Consider the following 20,521-nt stretch of genomic DNA (forward strand, 5'->3'; position numbering starts at 1 on the left):
CAATCTTGCCCCTTTTGAAATTTTTTTAAAATTATTTTTAAGTTCTGAGAAACAAAATGTCACCCTTCATTATTTCTCACAACTAACATCACACCAAAAAAATCAAGATTAGCTGGCTGTTCATCTTCATGCCATTTGTGGGATGTTGCTGGCACAGAATGGCATTCCAAAAGTAATTCAATATGATATGGTGCTATTTAAATACAAGTATTATTTGTTACTTTTGAAGCATTTAATTATGCCATGCAAACAGCCTGAATTGTGTTTTACTTCAAAAAATGTTATTAAATAGCTAAAATGAAATCTATTATTACCCAGTATAAAATAAATAGGAGTCAAATAGACATTTTGACATGATAAGGTGTTATATAAAAGCAATAATTACCTCTTTAAATTAAAATAATTATTAGGGGCAGTACAGAAGACAATTAGAACAAATTGTGAATCACAAAAGGAAAAGTCAATGTATTTCAATAAACCATGAACATTTTCAGTCTAACACAATATTTAGTTTTGTAACATGATGCTATTATCCTCAAAAACTAAAGTTATGAAAAATCCCTGTTTCCATGTCTTAAGACACAACACATCACTAGAATCTCTCTAATTCTAATCCAGAAGGCATGTGTTCTGTGTATGCAAGCTTAGATATAAGGGGTTCATTTCCCCAGGGGTTCTCCCAATCATCTGCTGTAACTGTGGGAGAAGAGCCATAGAAACCACAGAAAAGATTTGTGGCTTTTCAACCAAAGTTATGGTAGTTGAGTGGGAGAACCCCAAAGGATATTCATCAGACTGTTTAATCCTTATGGATTGTTTTAGTGGTTTAATTTCCTTTTATTTTAGAGGTTGTTCTTTTAATACATTCCAAAATCTTAGATTGTTCCCTGCTTAGAAATCTGTATTTTTTTTTACTTTACCTTTAAGTTGCTGGTTCTCTGTTTGTTTCTCTCCTGTTCTTTTTCTTTCTCCCTTTTTCATTCTTCCTTCTTAGTAATCCTCTCCTTTATTCCTTTTTCTTCTTTCATTTTTTGGGTAGGAGGTGTGGTGCAGGCTGCATCTGCTGCCAGTAGCATTTGTGTGTCATTCCCATCACATTCTACATACCAATTGTGTGCCTCCTCTCCTCTTCTGTTTCACCTTACATCCCTTCCCACTTTCCCTCTATCACTTCAGCTAATGTTTCCAGTCTTCTCCCTTTGTGCCCATAGCCTTTGCATTCCTACTCTTCACACTTCTAACTTCTTTCCCGATATGCCCATATCCTTGCTTATCTTCCACTTTATTTCTTATTATTTTCCTTACTATTCTTCTGCATTCTTTCCTTATTCATTTCTTACTTCTTTGGCCTTAAACTTTAGGCTCCATATCTACTAACCCCCAACATCTGCCATCAATCCTGCTAACTTGATTCCTTTATTCGTACTATCTTCAGCCATCTCCAGATGAATCAACTGCACATCCTCCTATTCTCCCTTCCCTGACTCATGCTTCAACCTTAACCCTCATTCTTTCCCACCCACCAAAATTAACATCCCTTCAACCAACGTCCCTGTCTCCCCCACCTCAACCCACATCCCTATCTCCCCCACCAGTTTTATTCAAAAGTTTTTCAAAGGGTTGCCCACTTGCCCACATACCAATGCCTAAAACCTAATCTTTGTCACTTTCACTTTAAAGTGACCAAGGCCACTTCTTCCTGCTACCCATGTCAGCTGCTTAATCTTCACCAGTTTTAAAAATGGCCTGTGCCTATAGCATCCCACCCCTGCTGTCTAACCCTTACCATTTTGGAAACAGGCATATCAATTTTAAAAGCATTATGCGCACTTGTATTTGCATGTATTTGCAAAGTTGACATATAGAAAAAGCAGATTCATACACACAGGTGGAATTTATTTTGGTTAACTGTGAGAAGCCTGGATATTTCTCATAGGACACAGCTGTACAAACTTCAGCTCTGCACTGACATTTTAAAATTACACTGACTTTCAGATTCAATAATGGGTAGAATTGCAATCAGCACCAACAATTGAAGCAATAATGTAGCACACTCCGCATGATTTCATCTCGTATGTCTTCATCCTTCAGCTGTATTGCAAGGAGAACTCATTTTTACATTATTCTGCAACAGGAGGGTAATGAAGTCTTTTGTTTTGGTAACTAAAAATAATTCTACAGTAGGTTTCACTTTTTCTCCCCACTCCTCAAGAAGAATCTAATTAAATAGCATTTGACATCTCAAAGTTTCAGTATTTCAGCATTATTAAATACAAAATTCCACAATACACCATTAATAAATCATACTTTTGTAGCTACAATTATATTATTCTTGATCCTCAAAAAAGTCACAAGGTTTTTATTCATTTCTTTGCTGCTCATTTCTTGATGTCATTGATCTCTTAGTACCACTGTCTGCACATAATATTGCCTTCTGCTTCCTATTTGGTAGAAAATGCCAGTCATATTTCAATACGCTTATAAGCATCAGAACCCACACCTGCCGAAGTGGCAGTCCTTCTCCCTTGAAACTCTGACTGCATAGAAAATGATGCTTACCATTCCTTGCCTTCGGCTGCAAACGCCAGTCAGAAAGCAGAGCACCACCAATCATGTAAATGGCCAAAGGGCCACACTTGAGAAACGGGAGTGGATATATTAGTTTTTTTTTGCTGCAATTGACAATTTTTCCACCACAGATCTATGGCCTTACTTAAGCCATGTTTAAGCTAGCATTGATACCCACACAGGATCAATTAATGACAAAATGCTAAAATAGCTTTTAACGATATAAGCATAAAAAAGTAAGCTGTTATTTTCTAGTGGGTCATTCATAATTATCATTTTGATGAATGGGTTGGGAGATAATACTTGTATATCTTTCGTCAAAATTTTTTTAAATTATTTCAACTTTAATTATTGTTTTCAGTGTGTTCCTGACAATAGTCTTTGTACATTTATGGAAAGGTAAGAATTTTGCTGATAAGGCAAGGATTTTCTTTCTTTTCCATTTTTCCCCTTCTTCTCCTGCAAACACTGACTCATGCTAGAGTATGGTTCCATGAATATTGTTAGAGCTTGTGCATGTTATATGCCTTGTCTGATCTCTCTCTGACTGGTCTTACCCGCTATACAGGCTGACTGGCTGATTACATGGTTCAGTGAGATTTTCGGAATGAACTTCTAACATGCAAATATTAAATCAGATTTTTTTTGTAACAAACGTGCGAATTTTCATGTATAGAGCGCGTATTAAATTTTGCCCACACTCCACAATTTGGTCCTGGACATAAGCAGATGCAGTGCACCTTTTTTCATGGACTGAGCATTAGCTTGTTAAGTGCTTATTAAGCAGCAATTAAAGAGAAACTTACACATTCACTTAGCAGCAGCTTCATTCGCACAGTGTGCTAAGTACCCACGTTCAAAGCAGATGTCATAGCAGCAGAGGGAGCTGAAGAGTTTGAGTTGGTGAACATCATCAGAGTGAGCTCAATGAATTTTAAAACAAGAAACATAACTGAACATTGCAACATAGGTCTTGTGCTTGTATGCCTTTGATGAGTACTTTAGAGAAGTCAAGTAAACATAACCCAGGAGAATCTGTGGGAACTCAGGTGTGCCAGATATTGAATCTCTCACAGGAACAGTGCGTGCAGAGGCTGCGTCAATCTGAGAAAGTAATCACTAAACTCCTGCAATCAACCCTGCAGCCAACTACAATGGCTTAAACTTACAAAGTGCCTTTAATATACCAAATATCCCAAGACACTTTACAGGAAAACATGAACACTGAGCAGCAAAACAGAGATAAGGTACTGGAGGTGAGGTAGCTGAAGTGAAAGGTTCTGAAGAAGCTTCTGAAGGTGGAAAGAGAGATTTCAAAGAAAAAAGTTCCAGAGTGCAGGAATATGATGGCTGAAAATTCTGCAACCAGTGGTGGTGACAGCTCAGAAGACTAGAGTGATAATAGTGGAAGGTGCTGAAATGTAGGGATGGACAAGACACGGGAAGGGTGATCCATGACTATGGAGGGATTTGAAAACAAGAATGGCAATGAACCTGGAGAAGGGAGCCAGTGGAGATTCATGATGGCAGGGGTGCTTGGTGTATTTGATTTATTATAGGATAAAATGGCAGAGTTCTAGATGAGTTATAGTTAAAGTAGCATGAAATATTGAAGACTGAAGAGCAAACATTTTGAGAAATCAAGACTTGAGGTGACAAAGGAAAGCGATGTAGGGATATTGGAACCAGTAATATAGAAGTGGAAGCAAGCAGTCATGGTAATGGACCAAATGAAGTGCTGGAAGCTCAACTGAGAGTGAAATAAGACATCAAGTTTACACACTGTTACATTTAGCTAAAGAGCAGCTGGGAGGAGGATGGAATCAGCACCTCAGATTCAAAGTTTCATGCCAGTGCTGAATTGGAGAAAGTTCAGGCTATCCAGAAAATGATGTTCAGCAGGCAGTCAGACAGCGCAGTGGCAGTTTTGGTCAGTGATGGAGAAGAAAAGGTAGATATCATCAGCGACATTTGGAAGTTACTCCCAGGTTTACGGATGATATTGAGAAGCAATATGTAAATGAATAAAAGTAGCAGAGTGCAGATAGAGTCTTGGAGTAAATCCGAGCAGCATCTGGTTTTCACTGTCAACTGAAGCCAAAGTCGCCACTGTGCTAAACTTATATACCATTGGGTCCTTCCAGGCACCAGGCGGAAACATTTGTTGGGTCAGACAACACATACTGCTAGAACAACAACAGAAAATTCTGGAAATACTCAGCAGGTTAGGCAGCATCTGTGGAGAGAAAACCAGAGTTAGTGAAATGTTAACTCTGCTTTTCTCTCTACAGATGTTGCCTGACCTGCTGAGTATTTCCAGCATTTTCTGTTGTTACAGATTTCCAGCATCCGCAAGATTTTGCTCTTGGACACATACTGCTGGGCCAATTTTACAAAAGCCCTCACATATATCAGGAAATAAGGTGTATATTCCCCACAGTTTCCCATCTATTAATTTATTGATGTGCGCCCTTGGCTGGAGAGAATCCATGCCAAGATTGAGAGCTTATAAAATTGGCCCTATATCTCCATCAAGTCAATAACAGACACCTGATTTGAACACTCATTCAGCATATTTTAGGATGAATACTGGCATTAGGTTCCAACTGAGGAAGCAGACACAATTGTGCATGTTGTGTGGCATTTCCTGAGTGCACTATTGACTGCACACATGTTGTCATTCATGCAGTTTTTTTATTAATAGAGGTAAAGACACCAAAATGGTATGTGTTCACTGTCAAAAATACAGCATTCAAATGCTCATTTTCTCAGCAATGCTTACAATGGACAGATTCCTCATGGAGTCAAATGTTCCACCAAAATCTGCCTGGGAGAGTAGATTGCAAGGCTCATTCCTGGAAAATAAGGACTACTGGATCCAAAAATGTTGATGAAACCTGTGTGAAATTTCATTCAATAATAAATATTTGTAAGGCAGAAATATCAAATGTACCTTTATCCTTTTAAACCTTGTGTAGTAAGACTGTGAATTATAAAATATTCTACTCTCAACAACAGCCAGCCTTCTTCAGCCTCATTCTGTTCCTATGCCAGTGATCTGTGACTCACCCCATGTTTCCTCTGCCAAGTCACTATGGCCCTCTTGAATGCCTGTGCCTGAGCTGTTGTATGCTATGAATGTTGTAAATGATGCTGAGTTGGACATTGCTGTGCCAAGAAACAGGTTTCATCCTCCTCCTTCTCAGTTTGGGGCTTTTCACTGGAAATAGAAAATCCCACAATATGAGCATACGGTGTAAGCATGTTGCAGTAGCAAAGTGGGTCTGAAATTAAGCAGTCATTTTGGGGCAAAAAGTGTTGTTAATCTGGCATAGAAGGCTGGAAATTGGAGCATAAATTAGATATGCCAGAGTTACATCCATTCGATAATACACAGTAAATTCTGGTAGGATTGGCTGCTGACAAAAGATGAATTTATCACAGGTGGTTTTTTTCTGAGCTGGTGAGTGAGATGACATGATGAGGCTGGTTGTGCAAAGATGGATTACTGCTCACTCCTTCCTTCTCATTGGCAACATGCTTTGGATTTTCTAGAGAAAAAGAAAGTGAAAAAATATTGTAATAGTAGTGGGAGGGAAACTATTGGAAAAAATTCTGAGGGAGAGGATTAATCTTCACTTGGAGAGGCAGGGATTAATCAGGGATAGTCAGAGTGGCTTTGTCAGGGAGAGATCATGTCTAACAAATTTGATTGAATTTTTCGAGGAGGTGACCACATGTGTAGATGATGGTAAGCAGTTGATGTAGTCTACATGAACTTCAGTAAGGCTTTTGATAAGGTCCCGCATGGGAGATTGGCTAAGAAGACAAGAGCCCATGGGATCCAGGGCAATTTGGCAAATTGGATCCAAAACTGGCTTAAAGTGGCCGGAGGCAGAGGGTGATGGTCGAGGGTTGTTTTTGTGAGTGGAAGCCTGTGACCAGTGGTGCAACGCAGGGATCGGTGCTGGGACCCTTGCTGTTTGTAGTGTACATTAATGATTTAGTTGTGAATATAGGAGGCACGATCGGTAAGTTTGCAGATAACACGAAAATTGGTGGTGTCGTAAATAGTGAGGAGGAAAGCCTTAGATTACAGAACGATATAGATGGGCTGGTAAGATGGGCGAAGCTGTGGCAAATGGAAATTAATCCTGAGAAGTGTGAGGTGATGCATTTTGGGAGGACTAACAAGGTAAGGGAATATACAATGGATGGTAGGACCCTAGGAAGTACAGAGGGTCAGAGGGACCTTGGTGTACCTGTCCATAGATCACTGAAGGCAGCAGCACAGGTAGATAAGGTGGTTAGGAAGGTATGGGATAGTTGCCTTTATTAGCCGAGGCATAGAATATAAGAGCAGGGAGGATTTGATGGAGCTGTATAAAATGCTAGTTAGCCCACAGCTGGAGTACTGTGTACAGTTCTGGGCACCACACTATAGGAAGGATGTGATTGCATTGGAGAGGGTGCAGAGGAGATTCACCAGAATGTTGCCTGAGATGGAGCATTTCAGCTATGAAGAGAGACTGGATAGGCTAGGGTTGTTTTCCTTAGAACAGAGAAGGCTGAGGGAAGACCTGATTGAGGTATACAAAATTATGAGGGGCATTGATAGGGTAGATAGGAAGAAACTTTTTCCCTTAGCAGAAGGATCAATAACCAGGGGGCATAGATTTAAGGTAAGGGGCAGGAGGTTTAGAAGGGATTTAAGGAAAAAGATTTTCACCCAGAGGGTGGTTGGAATCTGGAACATACTACCTGAAGGGGTGATAAAGGCAGGAACCCTCACAACATTTAAGAAGTATTTAGATGAGCACTTGAAATGCCATAGCATACAAGGCTATGGGCCAAGTGCTGGAAAATGGGATTTGAATAGATAGGTGCTTGATGGCCAGTACAGACACGATGGGCCTAAGGGCCTGTTTCTGTGCTGTATAACTCTATGACTCAATGACTCTATTAGGTGGGTACCATGATAGTTCCTCTGCAGCTATTGAAGGTGCCCAGTCATGTTTCTTGCCAATTTGTTTGTGCTACCAAACAAAGAGACACGCTCCAAATGGTCCAGACAAACCCCAGCTGCCACTTTCCTTCCTTTGTCTGTATCCCAAACAGGTTTAGCTGAATGGTATCCCAGAATCTCCAAGATTACATCCTCATCAGGGTTCAGAGATCTGATGTCCGGGGCAGGAGCTGATCACCACCCATGACTTGAAATTCCAGGTGATTATGAGCCACCTTATGCTGTGAAGAGAAAAGAAGACATGTGTATTGCAGCAAAGGCTGGGCAAAATCTTTTGGCACAATAGTTTGGCATATAAGGTTATGAGGGACAGAAAGGACAGGTATTGAGTTAAGCAAGACATACTATGAGAGAAAGTGTATTTGTAGGTACAGATGACATAGGATGGGAGAAGGGATCAGAGGTTCAGAGTACAATCATAGAGCAACATGAGACTACATGAATGAAGGAGTGCCACATGTAAAGAGACTATAAGACAGGATTGACAGATCAAGTTAAGATCATAAGACATAGTAACAGGAGTAGACCACATGGCCCTTCGAGCCTGCCTGCCCCTCCTTTCAATATGATCATGGCTGATCTTGGGCTTCAACTTGGCCTGTGCGGAGTTTGCAAGTTTTCCCTGTGACCGCGTGGGTTTTCGCCGGGTGCTCCGGTTTCCTCCCACAGCCAAAGACTTGCAGGTTGATAGGTAAATTGGCCATTATAAATTGCCCCTAGTGTAGGTAGGTGGTAGGGGAATTGAGGGAAGGTGGGGATGTGAGAGGGTAATGGGATTAATGTAGGATTAGTATAAATGGGTGGTTGGTGGTCGGAACAGACTCAGTGGGCCAAAAGGCCTGTTTCAGTGCTGTATCTCTAAATAAATTTTAAAAAATTTAAACTCGACTTTCCTGCCTGCTCCCCGTATCCCTTGATTCCCTAAGAGACCAAAAATCTGTTTACCCCCTTAAATATATTCAACGATGGAGCATCCACTACTCTCTGGGATAGAGAATTCCAAAGATTCACAACTCTTTCAGTGAAGAAATTTCTCTTCATCTCAGTTCTAAATGATTATCCCCTTATCCTGAGACTGTGTCGCTGTGTTTTAGATTCCCCAGCCAGCAGAAACAACCACTCAGTGTCTACCCTGTCAAGCCCGTTCAGAATCTTGTAAGTTCTAATGAGATCACCTCTCATTCTTCTAAACTCCAGAGAATATAAGCCCAATTTACTCAACCTCTCATCATAGGACAAAGCTCTCATCCTAGGAACGAATCTAGTAAACCTTCATTGTACTTCCTCCAGTGCAAGTATACCCTTCCTTAAATATGGAGGCCAGAACTGCACACAGTATTACAGGTGTGGTCTCACCAAAGCTCTGTGCAATTGACGTAATACTTCTTTATTCTTGTATTTCAATCCCCTTGCAATAAAAATCAATATGTTATTTGCAGTCCTAATTGCTTGCTGTACCTACATTCCCAACTGCACCCCTGGCATCTTTGAGGCACTGTAGGCTGGATGTACTGAACCTACACCCCTCTCAGCATTTAAATTATCTGACCATGCAATTTACAGTGGGATCAGCACCATGATGTCACAGCTGGTGGAAGTCCTTGCCCATCTCACTTCCAATGGTGCAACAGTGCTGTCAGAGTTTCAGGCCAGCATATTGCTGTGCTTAACAGTGGCACAAAAGCACTGCAGTACAGTCAGTGGTGCAGGCAGCATATGTGCATAAACCAGGATCATTGTTTTCTCCACCAACATCGCTGTCCTACAAGTCAGTGATTTCCATGCAGGACTCACTGATAGTGGCTAAGGGGTTTCACTTGGTGGATGCCACATCCTGGACTGGATTTTCATATGGAGGTGGGAAACAAGAACTAGGTCTGGTTTTGGGTCAGGAACCCACCTCCTTTGGGAAACTGATTCAGATTGCAATTTTCAAATGGGTAAGCCCTTAATTGGAATGTAGACGGTTTCCTGTCTGCTTAGAGCCAATGGGATTGAAAATGGCCATGGGTCAGATCATGTAGACTCCCATAGCAGCCATCACTGAGGCATCCAGAAGGAGAGATCTGCTTTCCACAGCACCAGAGAGAAGCGAGATGTCACAGGGGAGCTGGATGCCTGAGACTAGCGGCAGGGTGGACCCTCGTTTCTTCAATGCCGACCTGGATCTGATGCTGCAGGTCGTGGGGGTGGGAAGGAGGTCCTCTTCCCAGAGAGTGGCAGGAGGAGGCCACCTCGTTGTGCAGCAGGGGCACCTCGCTGTTATCTCTCTCAGCCCCCTCTTCCTCCCGTGACCTCCTGCTCCTCCCCTGATGAGCTGTATCCTTCGAGGGCCTCACCGTCTTCAAGATCTACACCTCTCTGGAGGGCCATGTTATGGAGTGTGCAGCAAACTACCACAATGACTGAAACCCTTGCAGGAGTGTATTGGAGGGCACGACCCAACCGATCCAGGCACCGGAATCGCATCTTCAGAAACCCAATAGCCTGCTCAATAGTTAGCCTGCTGAGCAGGTGGCATTGGTTGTTTCACCTCTGTACCTCTATCTAGGGCTCCATAGAGGGATCAATAGCCATCTCTTCACAGAGTTTCCCTTGTCCCCTTGGATCCATCCATGCACTTTGGGAGATGAAGTGAAGGACCAAGGCAGCCTGGACTGTCGGAGGGTGAAGGAGTAATGGCAGCTGTCAGAAAAGCGAGCGCAAACATGGAGGAAGCACTTTCTGTGGTCGCGAACCAGTTGGATATTAAGGGAGTGGAAGCCCTTCCTGTTGATGGATCTCACTGGCCAGTCACTGGGTGCCTTCATGGCCACATGGGCCCACATGATGATGCCCTGCACCTGGGGGAATCCAGCAATGGAGGCTGAACCCAATGTCATCTGTGACTGCGCAGGCCCATCTGTGTCAAAGTGAATGCAGTTCCCTGACCTCCTGAAAATGGCATCTGTGACCTGCCTGATCACCTCTGGTTCTTTTGCCAATCACCTTAAATCTGCGTCCTCTGGTCACCGACCCTTCTGCCACTGGAAACAGTTTCTCCTTATTTACTCTATCAAAAATGTTCACGATTTTGAATACCTGCATCAAATTTCCTCTTGGCCTCTCTACTCTAAAGAGAACAACCCCACCTTCTCCAATAATATAAAAGCAAAATGCTGCAGATGCTGGAAATCTGAAATAAAAACACAAAGTGCTGGAAATACTCAGTAGGTCAGGCAGCATAAGTGGAGAGAGAAGCAGAGTTAACGTTTCAGGTCAGTGACCTTTCATCAGAACTGGCAAAGGTTAGACATGTAATAGGTTTTAAGCAAATAAAGTGGGGGTGGGGCAAAAGAGAACAAAAGAGAAGGTGTTGATAGGACAGAGGGTCACAGAGAATAACTGACGAGGAGGTCATGGAGCAAAGGCAAAGACAAGGAGTGTGCTGATGGTGTGGTGAAAGACAAAGTATTAGAGCAGAGAGGATGTTAAAGGACAGAATAATGAACAGTCCTAGCCAAAAGCACAAACATGAAAAAAAAAGTAGGCAGGCACATGGTAAAAAAAAATGAATGATGAAACAAACTAAAATAAAATAAAAAAAGGGCCAGTCATGCTCTGAAATTATTGAACTCAATGTTCAGTCCGGCAGCCTGTAGCGTGCCTAATCGGTAAATGAGGTGCTGTTACTCGAGCTTGCGTTGATGTTCACTGGAACATTGCAGCAATCCCAGGACAGAGATGTGGGCATGAGAGCAAGGGGACGTGTCGAAGTGTCAAGCGACAGGAAGCTCGAGGTCATGCTTTCGGACTGAGCGGAGGTGTTCCACAAAGCGGTCACCCAATTTCCGTTTGGTCTCCTCAATGTAGAGCAGACCGCATTGTGAGCAGCGAATACAGTATACTAAATGGAAAGAAGTACAAGTAAATCGCTGCTTCACCTGAAAGGAGTGTTTGGGGCCTTGGATAGTGAGGAGAGAGGAGACAAAAGGCAGGTATTACACCTCCTGCGATTGTATGGGAAGGTGCCATGGAAAGGGGACGAGGTGTCGGGGGTAATGGAGGAATGGACTAGAGTGTCACAGAGGGAACGATCCCTTCGGAATGCTGACGGGGGAAGGGAGAGGAAGATGCATTTGGTGGTGGCATCACGTTGGAGTTGGCAGAAATGGCGGAGGATGATCCTTTGGATGTGAAGGCTGGTGGGGTGGACAAAGGGAACCCTGTCACGGTTCTGGGAGGGAGGGGAAGGGATGAAGGCAGAAGTGTGGGAAATGGACTGGACACAGTTGAGGGCCCTGTGAACCACAGTGGGAGGGAATTCTCGGTTGAGGAAAAAGGAAGACATATCAGAAGCGCTGTTGTGGAAGGTTGCATCATCAGAGCAGATGCGTTGGAGACAGAGAAACTGGGAGAATGGAATGGAGTCCTTACAAGAAGCAGGGTGTGAAGAAGTATAGTCGAGGTAGCTGTGGGAGTTGGTGGGCTTATAATGAATATTAGTGGACAGCCTATCCCCAGAGATGGAGACAGAGAAATCGAGGAAGGGAAGGGAAGTGTCGGTGATGGACCATGTAAAGGTGAGAGAAGGGTGGAAATTGGAAGCAAAGTTGATAAGTTTTCCAGTTCAGGGCGGGAGCAGGAAACGACACCGATACAGTCATCAATGAAAAAGAATTGGGGGAGGGGGCCTGAGTAGACTGGAACAAGGAATGTTCAACATATCCCACAAAAAGACTGGCATAACTAGGATCCATGCAGATACCCATGGCAACACCTTTTATTTGAAGGAGAAGTTGTTCAATGTGAGAACAAGTTCAGCCAGGCAGAGGAGGGTGATGGTGGATGGGAACTGATTGGGCCTCTGTTCAAGGAAGAAGCGGAGCCCTCAACCCGTCCTGGTGGGGGATGGAGGTGTAGAGAGATTGGACGTCCACCTTCTCCAGTCTCTCCACGTAACTGACGTCCCTCATCCCTGTACCATTCTAGTAAATCTCATGTGCACCCTATCTAAGGCCTTTACATCCTTGGTGGTGCCCAGAATTGAACGCAATACTCCTACTGAGACCTAACCAGTGTTTTAAAGGTTTAGTGTAATTTCCTTGCTTTTGTACTCTATACATGTGTTAATAAAACCAAGAATCCCACATGCGTTTTTTAAAACAGCCCTCTCAACTTGTCCTGCCACTTTCAAAGTTTTGTGTACATATACCCCCAGGTCACTGTTCCTACTCACCTTCTAAAATTGTATCATTTGATTTATGTTACCTCTCCTCATTCTTCCTACAAAAATGTATGACTTCACACTTCTCTGTGTTAAATATCATCTGCCATATGTCTGCCCATTTCACCATGCCCAGTTATACCTGTATTTTGATAAAGAAAGTTGGGAATCTGTCCCACATGAAACTTCTTTCTCAGTTATGTAATCAGTTTTAATCCTTTTCAAATGCCTTCATTACCTTGTGAATATACTGCACTTGCATCAAGTAACTGGATCAATTAGCCTTAACAATGCTGTTCAGTGTATGTACTTAGGCAAGCATGGCTAACACCTGAGAGTTTCTTGGATCGTGAATCCCAGCAATGTAAATAATTACCCAGCATAATCATATATAGTAATGGATATAATTGCCACTCAGTCATTTGCAAATTGGAGATCATCTCACAAACGTACTTCCATGTGTGACAAAGGAATAAATATGGGATTGACCCTCTGGGCAATTGCTTCTCTTGCCTGGTGATTTTTTTTTTTGTGTGGGGTACCCTTCAGACCCATAGAGGAAATTCGAACAATCTCTCACAGTCCACAATTATCTACAGGACTTGCTTTGTGGAGCAACATTTCCAAGTTTGCCTTGTTCCTTCTATTAGAACACACACTCATCCAATGCACTGTTACCCTACCTGTTACTTCTGATGCATCTATAGCTAGTGAACAAGCATTCTTAGAAATGCATACTCCATTTCTTAGTGTTAGCAGTACTATGCCCATGAAAAACGCACAATGTAGAGTCAGCATTATTGTATATATGTCCAAAAAAGAGAGTTAAAATTAATCACCAAATAACATTCAATCAGTGGGCAAAGAAGAAATTAGAAACCCTGATGTCTGCTTACATAAATCTTTCAGCACATCTCACTGGCGAGCAAGCAACAGCAAAGACCTTGGTTGTTTCTTCCTTCCCCGAGCCCTGGTCAACTGAAGCAGCTATACTTCTACCATTTATAAAGCAGCACAAATCAGGAAACAAACTCGGAATCATCCATGATCCTTTATCAGAATTGAAAAGTCCACAAATGTATCTATGTTGTGATCTACGATTGACACATTTTTTTGGATTTTGCTGAGCCCTTTTGAAATCTACAGTAGCTTTTCTGCATTCAAATCAATAAGTGTAGAATTTGTAATTTCATTTAAAGAACACTTTGAATTCAAAAATAAAATCTATAATTTAATACATCCACGAATGGTCACTTAAAAATTGGAAAAGTACAAAATATAATTTTGACAACTGTGATATGAAAACAAGTAGCTATTTTAAATACCATCAGTGTCCATGGTCACAAAGTTACCGTTAGTGACTCATTAGAGGAGAAATTGTTTTCGTCATTGTTTGGGTGAAAATTTTGGATTGTATGACCAATTTCAGGTCACGATCTCTTGTGCCCGATATTTCTCACCAGCTGCTAAATTAAGATCAAGGACATCAAAGTGTCCAGGACACCTGCCTGGAAAAGGCATTAGGCATTTTGAATGCAAATCAGAGTCTAGACACCTGTTTTAGGAATTTTGAAACTTGTCATCAACTTGGCAGAGCATGGACTGCACTCAGTTTTTTGAGCTCTACTGAGGCCTGTAGGAACAGCTGGAGGCTGCCCACAAAAAGTTAAATAAAAAGTTTTTATACTTTAATTTCTGTAAAGTCAGTGAAGCAGGAGTACTCCTGGCTCTATAAAAATACAGGAGATACTGGAGGGGAGTGAGCCTGGACAGCAATACCGAAGTTCACCTCCCACCTCCAAGACCTTTCCTGCTGGCTGACTTGGCTTCATAGTCGGCTGCATTTCCTAAGGTCCCAACCAGCAAGCTGCATCAGGATACCTAACTAGTAACTGCAGCTTACAGTTTTATGAAGATGAGGCCGAAGGCCCAATTTTAAACAAAGCTTGGTCCAATATCTTCGGGCCTGCATTTCAGTGACGATGTCCATTTTGTGCTACACTGATTCCTCCCAATTCTGTTTTAAGTATTTTTACCTTTAATACTAGTTAATGGCCCACCCTTGCACACAGATATAAGGGTTCAACATTCATTGTTGAAGCATCTTGCCTTGCATTTTTCTCAGAAGCCCCTTTCTCCACTCCATGGTTACACTAATTCCCAACTTCTCCAATAGCCCTCCACCTATCACAACACTGTTGATCTATTTCACAATGCTCCCAGCTCTGCTTTTGATGCCCTCATCTCCACTAAATCACTATTTCCCATGCTGCCATTTCCCTGTATAATTCTCACCTTCAATTCCAGTGGATAAGGACAATCCCAGACACCTCAACAATCAACAGCCTCCTTTTAATCCCTTCCCTGTACCCCTTTCTTCATTTTCAACATCAAATATGAACAGCTTAGGGACGTTTATCATCTCAGATTGTGAAAATCCATCTAGCTATCCAGGCCATCACTTCCTCCTTGCTTGTCACCAACCCCACAGCCCCCTCCTTCACCTCTATTATCCCAAACCCTTATGATTCTGTAGCTTTTGCCCACCAGCCCTTATCAGCTTTGTCTCTGAGATCGCCTCCTGCTCCATTGACTCTCTTCACACCCAACTCTTGACCCCCTTTGTACAAACATAATTTCTCTCCTATTTAAAGCTGCCATCAAGAACCCTTCCTCAAAAGCCCACTTCGACCCCTCAGTTGCAGCACACAGTCTAATACATTTCCATTGCCTGAACAAAAGCTTGATACTGTGCCAGCACTGTTCTTTTAAACTCAGGACCCATGAACTCCAGTTCCCTGAGGTCTTCAAACTTCTGATCCGCTGACCAACAATACCTTCCTCCTCGTGCTGCCACCAGCTGCTCCTGCTCAGTTGTGCTCTGTGGGTCACTCAATGCATTTCTGGCTCATTCTCCAATTTGCTTGGGGCTGGATATCTCTGAGCTGGTGCTTGCGAGGGATAGAAAGTCACAGTGTGTGCTGCAAAGTGCTGGGGTGTGGGGGTGGGGGGGGGGGGGGGGCAGGGGGGGCTGTATCTTGCAGTAGCACATCTAGATGAAGAAAAACAAAGAAATTAGAATGTTTTCCTGAGCTGTAGAGTTTACACATCAGTTTAGTTGAAGTGATCTGAGAGTTTCACGGTACAGTTTACTGACAATTAATGCAGGGCACATTTGGAAGAGAAGTAGAATATCATGTCGAACCTTCAGCTAACACGTGCATCCCTGCTTCCCCATCCCAAACTCCCTCCCTTCCCAGATTCAGAATGCTTCTTCCTGATAAGTTGAAGTTCTGAGATTTGGTGGAGGGTGGGATGGGGAAGCTCATTATTGATTATTATGGGCTGTCCTCTTAATGAAAAGGAATGTAAAAAATGAGAATTACTTCTTGGTCCATGATTTACAATAAAACCTAGGTGTCAGCATGCAGTCCACAATTGGTGAGATGACAAGTGTATGTAGCAAGCAATTACAGGATTGATTTTCTGCTACTGGTACAGTTGTTTTTGTGCCATTGCTGGACCAAAACTAGCCAACAGTAACTGCAATTTACTATTTTGGATCGTTTGAGTAATTATTCGTAGCTGCCGAGGAAAGTTGGTGCAAGACATTTTTATGTAAAGTAGCGCATGGAAGAACATGTAGAAGAGTTTTGCATCATTTCTGTCACACATATTACACAGAGTTTACAGCATAAACACAGACTCTATGACCATTCACCCCAACAAGTCTGTACCGGTTTTTAGGTTCTACACAAGCCTCCTCCCACCCCATCTTCATCTCATCCTATCAGCATAACCTTCTATTCCTTGCTCCCTCATGTTTATCTAGTTTCCCCTTAAATGCATCTATATCGTTTGCCTCAACGATTTCGTAATTACACACGTGGGCCATCAGCTTCTCCTCATTGCCAATTCGCACATGCATGACTCAAAATGGACTCTGTTAAATAGTAAATGTTGGGAAGACTGAAGCTATCAGATAAAGAGGAACCTGTGTGTGTGTACTTGGATTTCCAGAAGGCATTTGACAAGGTGCCACATCAACGGTTACTAAACAAAATAAGAGCCCATGGTATAGGGGGTAACATATTAGCATGGATAGAGGATTGGTTAGCAAACAGGAAACAGAGAGTCGGCATAATTGGGTTGTTTGTATTCATTCGAGTTTAGAAGGATCAGAGGTGATCTTATTGAAATATATAAGATCCTGAGGGGACTTGACAGGGTGGATGTGAAAGTGTGTTTCCCCTTGTGGGTGAGACTAAAACTAGGGGGCACAGTTTAAAAATAAGAGATCTCCCATTTAAGACAGAGATGAGGAGAAATTTTTTCTTTCAGAGGGTCATGAGTCTGTGGAATTCTCTTCCCTGGAGAGTGGTGGTGGCAGGGTCATTGTTTTCAAGGCAGAGATAGACAGATTCTTGACAAACAAGGGAGTCAAAGGGTATTGGGGTAGGCAGGAAAGTGGAGTTGAGTCCACAAACAGATCAGCCATGATGGGCTGAATGGCCTCCTTCTGTTCCATAATTTTTCTATGGTTCTATAGTGGAGCTGGCTCGAGGGACTGAATAGCCTACTCCTGTTCCTAGTTCGTATGTTTTCAGTCCCTGCTGCAAACTCCGTTCCCCAGCTGCTGACTCCATCCCTCTCCCTGGCAACGGCCTGAGATTAAGCCAGTCTGTTCGCAACCTTGGTGCCACATTTGACCCAGAGAAGAGCTTCCGACCTCATATTCTCGCCATCACTAAGACTGCCTATATCCACCTCCATAACATCGCCCGACTTCACTCCATCTCAGCTCATCTGCTGCTGAAACCCTCATTCATGCCTTCGTTACCTCTAGACTTGACTATTGCAATGCACTCCTGGCTGGTCTCCCACATTCGACCCTCTGTAAACTTGAGGTCATCCAAAACTCTGCTTCCCGTCTCTTAATTCGCACCATGGCCCATTCACATATCACCCCTGTACTCGCTGACCTTCATTGGCTCCCGGTCAAGCAACGTCTTGATTTTAAAATTCTCATCCTTGTTTTCAAATCTTTCCATGGCCTCACCCCTCCCTATTTCTGCAATCTCCTCCAGCCCCACAACCTCATATCTGCACTCCTCTAATTCTACATACGAACATACAAATTAGGAGCGGTGTTCGCCACTCGGCCCTTTGAGCCTGCTCCGCCATTCAATAAGTTCATGGCTAAACTGATTACTCCACTTTTCCACCTACCCTCGATAACCTTTCAAACCCTTGCTTATCAAGAATCTACCTTCCTCTGCCTTAAAAATATTCAAAGACTCTGCTTCCACTGCCTTTTGAGGAAGAGAATTCCAAAGACTCACGACCTTCTGAGAGAAATAATTTCTCCTCATCTCTGTCTTAAATGGGTGACCCCTTATTTTTAAACAGTGACCCCCTAGTTATAGATTCTCCCACAAGGGGAAACATCCTTTCCACATCCACCCTGTCAAGACCCCTCAGGATCTTATATGTTTCACTCAAATTGCATCTTACTCTTCTAAATTCCAGTGGATACAAGCCTAGCCTGTCCAATATTTACTCATAAGACAGCCTGCCCATTCCAGGTATTAGTCCAGTAAACCTTCTCTGTACTGCCTCCAATGCATTTACATCCTTCCTTAAATAAGGAGACCAGTACTGTACCCAGTACTCCAGATATGGTCTCTCCAATGCCCTGCATAGCTGAAGCATAACCTCCCTACGTTTGTATTCAATTCCCCTCACGATAAACTATAACATTCTATTAGTTTTCCTAATTACATGCTGTACCACCTGTTGTGTGATTCATGCACTAGAACACCCAGATCCCTCTGCATCTCAGAGCTCTGCAAACTCTCACCATTTATATATGCTTCTTTTTTATTCTTCCTGCCAAAGTGGACAATTTCACACTTTCCCACATTATACTCCATTTGCCAGGTCTTTTCCCACTCACTTAACCTATCTATATCCCTTTGGAGCCTCCTTATGTCCTCTTCACAACTTACTTTCCTACCTATCTTTATGTCATCAGCAAATTTAGCAACCATACCTTTCGTCCCTTCATTTAAGTCATTTATATAAGTTGTAAAATGTTGAGGCCCTAGCTCAGATCCCTGTGGCACACCACTCATTACATCTTTCCAACCAGAAAATGACCCATTTATGCCTACTCTCTGTTTCCTGTTAGCTAATCAATCTTCTATCCATGCCAATATGTTATCCCCTACACTATGAGCTTTTATTTTCTGCAATAACCTTTGATGTGGCACCTTATCAAATGTCTTCTGGAAATCCAGGTACAATACATCCACCGGTTGCCTTTTATCCACAGCACATGTAACTTCCTCAAAGAACTCCAATAAATTGGTTAAACATGATTTCCCTTTCACAAAACCATGTTGACTCTCCCTGATTACCTTGAATTTTTCTAAATGCCCTGCTATAATGTCTTTAATAATAGCTTCTAACATTTTCCCTAAAACAGATGTTAAGCTAACTGGTCTGCAATTTCCTGCTTTCTGTCTCCCTTTTTGAATAAAAGGGTTATATTTGCTATTTTCCAATTTAACAGAACCTTCCCAGAATCTAGGGAATTTTGGAAAATTAAAACTAATGCATCAACTGTCCAACTAGCCACTTCTTTTAACACCCTAGGATGAGGTCCAGCAGTACCCGGGGACTTGTCAGCCCGCAGCGCCAACAATTTGTTCAGTACCACTTCCCTGGTTATTGTAATTTTCTTGAGTACCTCCCTCCCTTCCATTTCCTGACTTACAGCTAATACTGGGATGTTACTTGTATCCTGAATGGTGAAGACCCATGCAAAATATCTGTTCAGTTCATCTGCCATCTCCTTATTATCCATTATTAATTCCCCAGACTCACTTTTTATAGGTCCAACGCTCACTTTGTTAACTCTTTTTTAAATATCTATAGAAACTCTTACTATCTGTCTTTATATTTCTAGCTAGCTTTCTCTCGTACTCTAATTTTACCTTCCTTATCAATCTTTTAGACATTCTTTGCTGTTTTTCATATTCTGTCCAATCTTCTGACCTGCCTCCCATCTTTGCACAATTATAGGCTTTTTCTTTAAGTTTGATACTATCTTTAACTGTTTTAGCTAACCACAGATGGCAGGTCCCACCCTTGGAATTTTTCATTCTCGTTGAAATGTATCTGTTCTGTGTATTCTGAAATATCCCCCTAAATGTCTGCCACTGAATCTCAATTGACCTATCCCTTAACCTAATTTGCCAGTTTACTTTAGCTAGCTCTGCTTTCATGCCCTCATAATTTCCCTTATTTAAATTTAAAATACTAGTCTTGGACCCACTCTTCTCTCCCTCAAACTGAATGTAAAATTCAATTATATTATGATCACTGCTACCTACGGGCACCTTAACTATGAGGTCATTAATTAATCCTAGCTTGTTGCACAATACCAGGTCTAGTATAGCCTTCTCTCTGGTTGGCTCCAGGATGTATTGTTGCAAGAAATTATCCCGAAAACATTCTATGTACTCCTCATCTAGGCTACCTCTGCCCATCTGATTTTTCCAGTCTATATGTAGGTTAAAATCCCCCATAATTATCGCTGTACCTTTCTGACAAGCTGCCATTACTTCTTCCTTTATACCCCGTCCGACAGTGTGGTTAATGTTAGGTAGCCTATACACCACCCCCACAAGTGACTTCTTGCCTTTATGATTTCTCAT

The 20,521-nt window shown here is 42.3% G+C and overlaps 1 protein-coding gene across 5 annotated transcripts in view; it reads left to right on the forward strand.

Annotated features, from left to right (window-relative positions):
* cadpsa (Ca2+-dependent activator protein for secretion a) overlaps window positions 1-20,521 on the forward strand; it is a 593,453-nt gene that overhangs the window by 539,287 nt on the left and 33,645 nt on the right. The gene's annotated exons all lie outside the window — the stretch shown is intronic.

This window comes from Heterodontus francisci, chromosome 19 (assembly GCF_036365525.1).
Source record: "Heterodontus francisci isolate sHetFra1 chromosome 19, sHetFra1.hap1, whole genome shotgun sequence".
NCBI lineage: Eukaryota > Metazoa > Chordata > Chondrichthyes > Heterodontiformes > Heterodontidae > Heterodontus > Heterodontus francisci.